At 44.6% G+C, this 13,102-nt stretch overlaps 1 long non-coding RNA gene across 1 annotated transcript in view; it reads right to left on the bottom strand.

Moving 5' to 3' along the window:
* LOC108446745 overlaps positions 1-11,917 on the bottom strand; it is a 22,345-nt gene extending 10,428 nt beyond the window's left edge. Inside the window, exons 1-3 of the long non-coding RNA XR_001862040.1 lie at positions 11,644-11,917; positions 11,463-11,529; positions 7,351-7,504 (exon numbers count right to left, since the gene is read on the bottom strand). This is a non-coding gene — a long non-coding RNA (uncharacterized LOC108446745). The remainder of the gene's footprint in view (positions 1-7,350; positions 7,505-11,462; positions 11,530-11,643) is intronic.
* Positions 11,918-13,102: the final 1,185 nt, after the last annotated feature.

The following is a 13,102-nucleotide window of genomic DNA, read 5'->3' as shown; positions in this document are numbered from 1 at the left end:
GCCCTGCCCGGCACCGCCTCAGCCCTGCCCTGCCCTGCCCGGCACCGCCTCAGCCCTGCCCAGCCCTGCCGGGCAAGAGGGGCCACTCCCAGCGAGGTTCAGCCTCCTCTCGAGGCCTTGCTTTACGTTCGCTTAAAAATTAATAGAGGGGAGCATAATCAGAGCTGTGAAATGGGTATGCAGAGATGTGCCCTCCGGTGCGAATGGAATGATAGAATTAGGTGTTCGGTTGAGGAAAATCCCTGGGAAATGTGTTGGAGCCCTGGAAAAGGAACACGTGCTAATCGCAGAGAGCCCACCGAGGGCTCGGCTGAGCTCCCCGCAGGGTCACAGCAGCAGCCCCTGCGCCGGGGCGGCCGGAACAGCTCAGGGGCGGAGGATGCAAGAGATTTTAGTCCCACGGGCAGAGAAGCTGAGCCATCAAAAATCCTCAGCCAGCCAACCTGCGAAGCCTGTCATGAAAAAATACACAAAACCAGTCGTTTGAGCAATGCCGGAGCCTCTGCAGAGCCAGGCCAGCCCCCAGAGAGGGGGGCGATGCCCCAGGGAACCCAGCAGCCCCCCAGGCATCGCCCCCGCTGCAGCCACAGCCACGCGAGCGCAGCCCGAGGGCTCCGCCGGGTAAACATTGACTGCCCAGTCCGGCTGGATCTTCTCCTCCTTGGGGATGAACGAGGATAAGCGAGCTTGCTTTGCAATAATAGATTTCTATGTCTCAAACAAACACAAACAAGCAGAAACAAAATAATAATAATAATCATCACCATCATCATCATCATCCAAATAAAAAACCCTCAGAAACATTCTTTTGCCAAAGAGAGTAACCATGAGACATCTTCTCACTGCTTCACTTGGGCATGATGCCAGAGCTGGCTGAACTTCGGGGTGAAGGAGGCAGAGGGGGGAAAAGAAGCATTTTCAAGGTTAGAAACATGTCACTCACCATTTTTCGAGAGAAAATTCTGAATTGTTATTTTCTGGGAAACAGAAGTTTTCATTTTGATTATTTTTAAAAATACCTTTCATTTTTCATTATTTTTCAGTTAAGGTAAAGGAGAAAAACTGATAGAAAATCTGATAAGTGAAACCTGGCTTGACCTTTTCTTTCTCCATAATTTTATTAGAAAGAAGCTGAGAATGCCTCCTCCATAAACCCTCACTTTATACAGCTATTCCAATCTTCCTGTGAAACGATGAGGGGAGGAAGTGAGAAAACCCGAGTCCTAGATTTGAGCAAAAATAAGGTTTCAACAAAAATATATTACATAAAAATCCTACAAGTCATTAATTTCTAAAATAACCCCCCTTTACTTAACAACCTTTTTTTTTTATTTATAGGTTCTTGACTACCAGACTGGTATTCACCGATGTTATTCAAATATAAATTCATTCAACAGTCTGTAATTCCTGAAATTATGCATTTAGAGCTTCATTTCAGATGCACTTTATTCACCATTTGTTGTTGTCCTGCTACAAACACATCCAGCATCCAACCAGGCAGAAAAGCAGCAGAGATCCCAAGCACTCCAGCTCTGGCAAACCTTGAACACCTGGCTCTAGAGAGAAGCAGCATCACTCACATCCTACCTGCCAATTGCTCAGCAGCTTTAGGTGTGTCAGAGAAAAGTGGAATTAACGAACTGCCCTGACCCATTTGTTGATAACTGTTATTAGTTATTACTATTATTATTCCAAGAAATGGGCAAACCTGCCCTGCAGATGCCATCCTTGGGGCACCCACAGGGAGCCCCTCCTCTGCCTCAGCTCTGGCTTCAGGTTTTCCTCCTCCAGGCATTAATTTGGGGTGATCATATCTACCTGACGAGAGCCATGCCCGTGGGTCATCTAAGAGCACAGTGTCCTACAGGACAGCAGCTGTGTGATTTTTAAAAAAAAAAAATTTAAAGCACCATATTGTGCTTCAGCTGGAAGCAGGACACTGACTATGAAAACTGGATGACGTGCCAGCAGGAGCTCTGGAGTCCAAGTAACACAGATTGAATTAACCTCCTGAGGTGTCCCTGTGGGAGAAAACCACAACCATTGCTTCTCCTCAAAGTCTGTGCTTTCCCAAATGCAGCTTTAAATCCAGAGACATGAGAAACGCCCAGGCACTGCAGGCTGCAGTGCTGTACACACAGGGTGTAGCTGCTGTCTGAGGCTCTCTGCACAACTCCCCTGCCTTCACTCTCTGATGGAAATGCCAAGTCAGCAGGGACCATTCAGGAGCACCACATCCACAGGCAGGATGCCGCACAAACCCAGATAATGCAAATCCTCTGCCCACTCCAGCTTAACAGCAAAACTTCTTGACTCTAATGTAGAAACAATGTGGTCCCAGAGAAGAAGCCCCCAGACCCAGCGTTATTTTCCTTCCAACAAGTGCATAAATGTTTCCCTTTAGCAGTGACACAGCGACCATTAGTTAGGTTGATACACAAAGCTGGGAGAATCCCCTGGTTACACAGTGTTAGTGTTGCAGAGACTGTAATTAAACTTCGATTCCTTTACAACTCAAGACAAGTATCCAGACAGTGGGCTGAAAATACATTTCAAACAGATCTTCAACATTCAAGACCATCTGTTTCCTTTTTTTGCGTGAAGTATTTTTATTTGCTGCAAGTAATGAGCTTAAACAGATTTTAGGAGATTTGTTATTAATAAAGGAATGTGAAAAATTTGCAGGAAAGCAAAACCACATTCTGCACCTGGGTCTGCTCGGGAGCCTGGGCTTTGCTTGGAAGACTCTGTGTTCTGCTACATCCTTAAATCCAGATTTAGGTTTCTGAATAAAACAGGTTTCATCTTCAGCACTAAACCACCCTTCATGTAACATTGTTTAGGAGAGGGAGTGAAGAGCAATTTCCACACCTGAATCTTCCCTGGGAATATACTGCCTCACGGGCAGAATGCAATTAGGCAGGCTGGAGTTTGGCCAGGACATTAAGGTTAATGGCCCTACTGCTGCCAAGTGCCACACGATGCTTAATGAGTGCAAGCAGCAGAGGAGCCCACCGCAGGTCTCATCCAGAGCTCGGCATCTCCACCTGCCTCCTGTCCTGCCACAGCTCCCCGGGAGCGCTGTCCCCGTGCAGACAAGGGTCTGCACCAAGGCAGGCAGAGGCAGCCCTGCTGCTCCCCCAGGCCATCCCTTGCACACACCCAGGAGCCAGATGACACCACCAACACACACAGACAGGGATTTAAGTGGGATACATTTCCTATAGGCGTAGATGGTACGATCTTGCTCAAATTATGCCAAGAGGCTGTATCATCACTGGACGTTCAGCAACGGCTTCCTACAACTGACACAACCTTCAGTCAGCGCTTTCTCCCCACATCTATTATTAAAGCTTGGTTTTGGCCAAGGCAGATGTGTGAAATCCATCACACCAACCGGAACAAAATGCACTATCTGCCTCATAAAAAAAAAAAAAGTAGAGTCCCCTCTTTTGTCTAGGTGCAGCTTTGCTGCTGCTGCCCCTGGGAGCAGCCGTGACCCAGGGGAGGACACAGTAAAGTCCCTGAAGGTGCTGGGAGCACTGTGTTTGAAGTAACCCTGCATGGTGGAAGGGACAGATACCCCATAACTTAAGCAAGAGATTTCCCGTACAGTATCTGTATTACGGACACTGGAGGAAGAGCACCTGCTCTGTGCTGTACACACCCCCCTCACAGCCCCAGGACAAGGCCACTGGTCCATCTCTGCTCTGCTGCTGTCACCCACAACGAGTCATTAGCTTTGGCTGGGTGCTGCTTCTAATACCAGTATCTGAACCAAGATTAGCACATGGGTACAGCAGCCATGAAGTGCCAAAGCTGGGCCGTGTCAGCCATTTATTTACTGTAGTCAGTCCCTAAATCTGTTTTGCAGCTGCTGTCTGCATAAATAATGAATAAAGCAATGAACCTGGCAGGGTTACCAAACTCTTTCATTCAGCTGCTCTTGAACCAGTTAAATTCTGCTGCACTTCATCTGCCTGCCTGAGCCCCAGGGAGAAGGGAGGAGAGGGGGCTTTATTTCTGTACACTGCCCTGGGGCGTCCAAAACCAATTCCCTTTCAGCTGCAATCCTGCCTTCTCTCATTTTTATTGAGGCAGGGAGCATGACTGAGACTCTTTTGAGCTACAGTATCTTGCCCTCTTCCAGGCACAGGTCACTGATTTCAAGACAGAAATCTTAGATGCTCAGGTTTTCCTTGTAATGAAAATCTATGTTGCCAATTTTTTGTCCAGGGCGATGCCCCCAGAAGTCCTTGCTATTGTCCTTTCCGCAAGAGCCACTTCTGCCTCCCTGTGCTACAGAAGGATCACACTGGCTTGGTGGTGTGGGGAGATGCCACCCCCTGCCACGAGGCAGGACCGAGCGCCAGGCAGGACCAGTGGCCACAGGAGGGTCTTGGATGACCGCGGCCTTTGAAGAGCCTTTGGCAGCAGGGTCAGGGGCAGCCTGAGAGGTACGAAGCAGCGAAGGACAGGGCTTGGTAGATCTAATACACAAACAGCCTCCAGATAAATAGCAGCAAAAAAAAGCTGTCTAAATATAAAGCCAGGTTTATAACTGGAAAAACATCTCTTCCAGTTTCAATTAATTGCTGTTTCTTGATTGCATGTACTGCCAAAGCTCTGTTTGCTATGACAGCTTTTTCCAACAGAATGACTGCTTTCTGTGCCATGCATTTTACCATTTTCTTCAGTCCTTATGCCTTTTCTGGATCTCATCATGCTCGTGGCATATTACATGAGTTTCTGCTTGCCCCAGCTGACTTACTTGTTAATAGACCCTCTGTCTTTGGCATATTTTTTGCCATTTCTCCACTGTTGAAAGAAATTATCCTACATAGCACTAAAATCAGTTACACTAATGATCAGCTCTGTAGTATGATTTTTCTTGTTTTAATCATCAGGAAGAAAAATCAGCATGTTCAACATGGTATTCAGTTACCTTTCCAGTCATATTTTTCTGTTTCAAAATCATTTCTATTCTTCTTTTACTCACAGGCTCTCCCAGTTTGCACCTTACACATCATACTGACATCTTCCTCGTGGCTTTGGGGTTTTTTTTGTTTTCACCCTAAATTTTGAGCTGGCAATCTGGGAGGCATGTTCCTAGAACATATGAGGCATCAGGCCTTGCCTTTAAAGCACCAGAATTTACTTTTTTGCCATCCAACTTTTTATGCAGGAGCACTCGATATGCAGCAGTGCACAGGCTGTCAAGGAGAGTCTGACCTGGGACAAATCTCCAATCTGTGCTTCGGGTTTGGAGCCATAAACACAACATGCTGGGAGCCCAGTCCTGCTCTGTCCTCCAAGCAAGCCTCTGTGTTCTCAATGGCAGATGCAATCTGATCCAGCCCACTGCACTTGTTATTAATACAGAGCTAAGGTGTACTTTATCAATGGGTGCGAGTCATTGTTCTCTTCTAGGAAAATTCAAAACAGTTTTAACCACTACCCAAGGAAATTTGCAGTTCATTTATTCACAAAGAATAAAAGCTCATTTTTCCTTGTTCTTAGAAAGCTTTTTAAACTGCCAAAATCTACTTCGGAGCAGGGTAGAAAAGATTTACACAAAAGTCTCAATAAAATTCATTTGGACCTATTTACAAGACAGAATCTACTTCTCAGATATTTTTTAAGAACCCATTAGGAAAGCAGTAAATACATAACCCAAGTTTTAAAAAATAAAATAGCATGGTACTGTTCCCCACATGTCATCTACTTAACAGTGCTTTCAATGTAGTTGTGGAATTCTCTACATCAGCCTCAGTAAAACTGCACAGTCACTGCATTAGTGCCCCGTGTATGTGCTGGGCGAGAGGCAGCAGAGCACCACTGGGAGCTGCAGGTCCGAGATGAAACGTGCTGCAGTGTGAGGGGATGTGTCTGCTGTGCCATGTTCCCAGCCAGGTTTGCTTCCCTCTGTTTTCTCTGTGCCAGTTTCTCCCCTGACTCTGCCCATGCCACACCTGAGCTTGGACCAGTTCTGGATTCAGATGTCAGCAAATCTCAGCTGCCCTTCATCCCAGAGTCAGGTCCCTGGTAGGAAAGGGCCCATCTTATCCGCCTGAAGTGTGGGTAAGGTAGGGTAGACAAAGACCTGCAATGTCCTTTCCAAGTGTACTTTTAAGACCGAGCCCCAGGGGGGTTTCCTCTCAGGCCACCCAAGGCTGGCCTCAAATGAGAGCAAATAGCACGGACAGGTGGCCAAAATGGCCTTGAGCCAGCCCAGCTCAGCAGACAAAGCCAGGTCTGTAGGGGATGCAGGAGGCTGCACCTCCCTTGCCAACTCACTCTGCCTCCAGCCTTGCCCAGCCAGGAGCTGCCTCACCCTCTGTCCAGGCCAGGCCCATGACAGCTCTGTGCTGCTCTCCTTGCTCTCTCCTGTCTTCAGCTTCAATCAAGCAGACAGCAGCAAATTGCCAGCAATCACCAGGAAAACCTCTCGGTCAGTTTTGGGCAATGCTTTCCGTGGTCTCACACTGTCCTACTCCATACATTTTGTTAAACTGCTTCTTCCATCTGGTACGAAAGGCAGGTGGATACTGTGCCTAAGAGCCCTGCAACTGTGGCTGCATCAGAGGCGTATTCGTGGAAGACATTTGTATCTTTTAAAATAAGTACTTTTTTTCTACTGACATTTTCTTTAATGATTTCAATCTCTAGAACTAACTAACTTCCTTCCTTCCTTCCTCTTTCAGCACATATTAGCCTTTCCCTGCCAGATCTTCAGCTGGAATAAATTTGGAGTCCCAACCCCGGTTCATTAGATGATGTGAACATGTGCGTTCAGTTGAACAGGCCATTCACAGGCTTAATGCTTATAGATGAATTTTGGCTTGTTTGGCTTGAAAAGCTTGGCTTGTGTAGGCCTCCAGCTGCCATTCAAATAAGGACATGCCCAAGTCCAGCCTGTTCAACATACCTGTGCAAAAACGGATTCCCCAGGGAAGCTTTTCCGAAGTAGGAAATACCCAATTTCCCAGGCGCTTGTTCAATTACTGCCTGATATTGTGGAACACAAACATCACTGCATAACACCATTCCTTCAAACACAGAACACTGATGTTTGAGTAACTGGAGCATAAATATGGTTCACCCCAGGCAAGAGATAAATTACATTAATAAAGTGTGGTAGTGTTCTTTAATTACTTTGATTAGGCATGACAGAAGATGGTATTGTTCAGAAAAGCTTCATTTCCTGAAGTAAGGAATCGTTGCTGTAGATCCCAATATCTGAGGTTCAGGTGGATTTTTGTGCTTTTTTTTTTCACAGAGCAAACATTAGCAGAGGTTGGTGCTGCTGCACCTGCCCTGAGGTGTCCATGACCCATGTCCCTCTCATACCTGGGTTCTGCTCTGCTCCTCTCCAAATGGATCCTACAGCTCTTCATGCTCTGGGGGGGTTCCACAGCTGCACCCTTCATCCCATCAACTTCTTCCAGACTTGTGGGGAGACAGACAGACTGTGACTGGAAGTCCCTCTTTTACAAGTCCATTCCTAATATACAAAGGGAGAAAAATTTTAAAAAATAGTTTTATTATTCACCAATGTAACTCAAAACCTTCCAAAGACCCTGCCAAGTCACCATGCCAATTCTTGGTAAGACACAAATTTCAGACATGTCTCCCATGATCTCTGCTGTATGTTATTTATTTATTTATTTATTTAAAACATTTGCTGTGCCATTAGATTCAGTAAGACCTGCTGTGATGTTCATGCTTTGCAAATGTTTGAAACTGTGAAGTGTCAGGTCTGGAAGATCTATTTAACAGTGGCTTTGTGGTGCCAGACCTGGCTGCAGAGGATTTGCTCAGGCTCTGAGCCGCTTTCTATTCGAGTCAGACCCCTGTACCATGCTCTCCACTGTAGCCTTGAACTTCAAAAAACTATGTGCAGGTTCCTAATTCACTCACATATATGAATAAATTCTGAACCATACCTTTATGTGCCCAAATATTGCTGTGCAACCTGACTAATCAGGTCCAATACTTGCCTTCAGAAATCAGTGCAAATTCTTCCTTTGATTCTGCTGTAAGGAAATCATACTCGTTCTAAACTCAGCAGCTGATTTTCTACTGACATACAAGAAGGCAAGATGGTGGCTAAAATTTTAAAATGATCAGTGTATGGTTCCAGAGCAGCCCATATCCCCAGAGAGGAGAGAGTCAGTCCTGCCAGAACATGGGCACCTTGCTGTCACAAAAGCCTAGTGCTGTACATCAGCACTGCTAAGGTGAATAAAGTGGTCTTTCTTGCCCATTGATCACACAAATCCAATTTGCAACCTTGTTTTCTCTACATGACAGTTACAGGAGACAGACCTGATTAAATATTTCTGTTCTGATCAAGGAGCTCTCACAGGCAATCCTGTGACTGCACACCAAATCCCTCCCCAGGGCTCGGCTGCACGCTCTGCCTGATGGGCTGTGCTCAGCTGGGCTTGTTGCAGACCTGCTTTGATAGCAGTGCACAATGTGTTTGGAGTTTTAGGAGCAGAGATGTATTCACGTTCATGCTCCTGTCCTTGAGATCCAGCAAAGATTGCTTGCAGTCGAAGGACACTCAAGGTTTTCCTGAGGCACACACAGACAAGTGTTCACCCACTCCCGAGCCTCTCTCCTCACTGCCTCCCCGTTAAGATGCTGACTGAGTGCTTTATTAATGCCCAGCCAGCCAGGTGTCAAGGCTCCATGTGCTGTCTGTTTACCAAGCAGCACCAAAGACTGTACTAATGAGTCTGATGATATTGAACTCGATTTACATTTCAAGTGCAACCTGTTCCCTACAGGAACTTCCCATGGCAAAAGAACAGCAGCTGATGGAACATCTTTCTTGAAGCCATGCCAATGGCTATTTATTTGTTGTGTTTGTGACTGCTCTGTAGCAGAGATTACAGCCTTGATGTTGCTCTCAGTAGAACGATTGAGGGTTAACTCCTGTGAAACCAGTGCAGCTACCCCAGCATTACATTTGAGATCAGAACTGGCATTAGCAGAGCTGAGTAATTACAGACAAGTAAAGGATGGCAAAACTCATCAGCTCTGCTGTTTTGCCCCAAAAGCTGTGGTGCAGGCCCTTTTGGAGGAGTACAACTCGAAGTACTGTTCCCACTGATGCCAGCTGACACCACTGCACTTCCTCTGGCTCAGAGCCTGGTAGCTCAAAGGTAACCAGAGCACAGTGGACTTCCCAGGGTGATCACAGACACCAGAGTACATTCTTGTTTCTGCCCCTCAACCTCTCCGTCATGCTCAGCCCACTGCTGTGCTGCCCCCACAAGTGTGGCAGTCTGCAGCTCAAATCACTTTTCTCATCCTTCAGCTCCTCTTACAATACCCTGACCTCTTTTCATCTCACAGTGGAACATCTGAAGTGCTCCCTGACATGGGTTATTAGATGGATTTGAAAGAAAATTCCCCTGAGAATATTCACCTCTGAAAAAGTTCTTATTGGAAAATTTTGAGTTCCCAATGGGAACAGGGACAACAGGAGGAAAGCAGATTTCATTTTGCTAAAAGTGTTAAATAAGCTTTTGATTCCAAGCTAAGTTATACATTTTCATAAATGGGAACACAATTTAAATTATTTCTTTTTGTGCTAAAAAGATTGTTGTTTTCCTGCCAAAATACCTCATTTTAATTGGTTTTTCTAGGATGGCACTTTTAGGCACAGACAAAACTAACAGCCCTCCAAACTCTATTTTCAAAAAAATCTTTCATTGGCTTTCTTTCAGGTAGTCAATACTTATTACTAGTATTGAAAGAATAAGCAATAAAGGCACTTTGTGTCTCTCCCTTGCTGCCCTTTAATATTATCTGTCCACCAATCCAATTGTTCCATCTTGAAGCATTTCCATTTGCAAACTAAAATTGCATTTTACCACTCGGATGTTCTCTATCCAAATACCGAACAGCTGGTAGCTAAGTATTAATCCATAAAAACCCCAAACCAATATCTTATTAATTCACAAAAATCAATATTCCAGTACACTTTTTGGAGCCAGTTCATTATGTTTAAGCCTAGATTTATATGCTGCTCAATGGAAAACTATCCAAAAGGTATCTGTTTACCAATAATGAGACAAACTGGTTGCTAAACCTCATTCCACCAAAAACAAGCTTTGTGACAGAACTCTGGTTCAGGGAAAAACAAAAAGTGATCTTCCAGTGTATATAATCCTGATACAGTGGCTACTTCTTCTTTAACAGACAGTAACACAGGTATCCTTTGGTTTTCTTGCTCTCTTTCCCCTGTGGCCAGGATGTTTTTAAAAAAGACCAAGCTCTGTACTTGCCCCAGTGACAATTATTCATGAAGGCTGTCTGTCAATTCAAAAACCCTTGGAAAGGATGTGGCATCAGAACAGGCTTAATTCCAGCAGTCTGGGTGTCCCATCACCTTCCTTTGAATACTGAATCCTGTAAAGGCTGCTTTTCCTAAATAAGTCTAATTTCTTCAGAAATACATGGGGAAAGAAGAACAACCAAACCAAACCAAACAAAAAAAAAAAAAACCCATCCAAAGCAAATGGCTCCTGTGGTGGTGTTTTTACCAGCAGTCCAAATGCAACAGCCATTGATACTGATAAGGATTTTTCCACTGGTTTCAGTACATGTACAATCTGAGATCCTAAAAGCAAATGAAGCTTGAAATTCCCAGGAACAGAACTCTACTGTTAGCGTCAAAAATATACATGGACATAGATATGTATGTATGCATAGATATATGTATGATAAATGATTATATTTCATTTGCCAAGAATGGCAAAAATCAGTACATTTTTATTTATATATGTAAGTTTTTTCATTACTGACTACTGAAGTCTGATCATTTTTCACATGGTGACATCAGGCTCTAAGACATTCCTTCCCTTTCTCTTTAGTTCCGAGAATGAAAGTGGCTCATGAATCATGAAGGTTAAATACAAATAACTTGCATTACCACTCGCAGCAGACATGTGGTTAATTGCTGTCTGCCTTTATTGTTAATTGCTGAACACCAGTGCACTGGCACACCTACCACAGGCTTCTGAAGATGAACAAACTCGGCATATGCCCTAATTGTTTGTGTTCTCTTTACAACACTTTTTCTTCCAAAACAACATGGGTAAAATTCACAGATCCTGCCCCTTAATCTCCTTTCCTTTTTGCTGAACACATAGGTTTGTCTGGCTGGTAATTCCTGTGCTACACCAGGGCAGAGAAGAGACAGGCCAAACAGAAGGACTTCAAACAGTTCCAGTAAATGAATCCACCAGCCCTCCAAGACCAGGATTTCCTCCTCACCCCTTTCCCATACACAAGCTTTTGGATAAGCTGGGATAATTCTGCTTCTGCTTCCATTGAAAATGCTGAGCTGATGTTCCTTCCACCCCCAGAGTATGACATGATCATACCAGACATATCCAACTCAGAAAAAACCCCACAGGATGGAGAAAAAAAGACTTAACACTCACCATAGAGTGGTTTGGGGAGATGGAGGAGTTCCACCATTTGATCAAACATTTCTTTCAGGTTTAAGTCCTGTAGAAAGAGGAAACTTTCTGGTGAGGAAAGGGGTCCTTCTCCTCAACTATGCTGGTGCCCTTGCAGCCCTTGCAGGATACCTGGGCCCTTCCCAGCCCTTCCCTGGGTTACCTGAGAGATTTCTCATTGCTGCCAAGAAAGTAAAAAGATGGGTCATTCAGGCTCCAAGGACAGGGACCCCCACAGCACATTTGTGCTCTGTGAGACTGAGCCTGGCCAGCCAAGAAGGCAGATCTCCCCTGTGGAGCTAAATACTGATCCTGCAAGGAATTGCCCTCTGCCATGCAGCGCTCCAGCCCTCCTGCAGACACCTCGGCAGCCCCAGCTCTGACTGTGCAAACGCAATTTGAATCACGAGATCAGATGCATTGTCAAAGCATCTCTGAGAAAGAGAGCTGCACAGATGAGAGACAGCACATTCCTCTGATCAAATCAATGGATTCAGACAGGAAAATAGCCTAAGTATTTGCTGGGATGATATACCATCTGCCTGGTGTTTCTCTTGAGTTCCCACATTGGGTTCTTGTTAACTTCCTCTCTGTTAATCCCCATAGGCACTTTTTTTCCTCCCTTTCTCATGACATTAACCGAGTTCTGCTAGAGAGCAAGTGCTTCTTTGCATTGAATTTAATTTCCTCTCTGCAGAAACAGACTAGCAAGAACCATATTTTCCAGTCTATTCTTGGCCATATCATGTTCCTGACAATCAGGCTGAAAAACCTAGAAGGCAACAACCTTGCCAAGAAATTCAGGTTGGGATGCAATGGAGATAAAATCAGTAACAGAAGTGATTGAGGAGTTGTAGGTGCTACTTTACCAGGAAAGACTGAAAAAATGAATCTGTATAACCAGGCTGAATGATAATTAAATTAAATTAAATTAGCACCTTTACAGAATATTGAAGCTTTAAAGGCAAATCTCCAAAGACATGGAAATCAAGAGGATTTGGGCCCCTGAATGGTTCTGAGAAGTCAGGTGAACGTGCCAGATTAATTTTTTTTTCTCCTCAGGCTTTTGAGGAGAATTTTATTCCAACTTCCTGTCATTGAAATCATCAGAGTCACTGGAACTTTAAATAGCTCCCTACTTGTTATGGAAAAAGCAACAAAATTACAGCTGAAGAAATTAGAGGATATTTACAGTGATTGATGGAAATGTTACCAAATAATGGGGTAAAAATGAATGAAAAAGTCAAAGTATAAGGTGAGAATCTTGTATTTGTAGACTACTGACACATTAAAAATTGGAGTGGCCAAAAGAAGAGCGAGGAGAGGAAAGAAATGTTTGTACGTAATTGAAATATTGCATTAACTCCCTATCACTCATCTAGCCATTTCTTGAAAGACAGGAAAGAAGAAAGGAAGAAGGAGAGGAAAGAATGTAAGGAACCCCAAAAAGCCAAGAGCACATTTAAGAGGTATGGAAAGCACAAAGACTTCCTCCCTTATGGAAGATATTTGGAGGTCTCACCTCCTCATTTTGCTGTAGGAAAAAATGGCACACTGGAGGAGGCTGCACTGACTGATCAAGGTCACCCATCAGGCCAACAGCAGAAACAGCAAGAGATCCC

The sequence above is a fragment of the Corvus brachyrhynchos genome, unplaced genomic scaffold (assembly GCF_000691975.1).
Source record: "Corvus brachyrhynchos isolate BGI_N302 unplaced genomic scaffold, ASM69197v1 scaffold5, whole genome shotgun sequence".
Taxonomy (NCBI): Eukaryota; Metazoa; Chordata; class Aves; order Passeriformes; family Corvidae; genus Corvus; species Corvus brachyrhynchos.
Note: the sequence above shows the minus strand (reverse complement) of the source record. Positions and strands in the feature narration are given on the sequence as shown.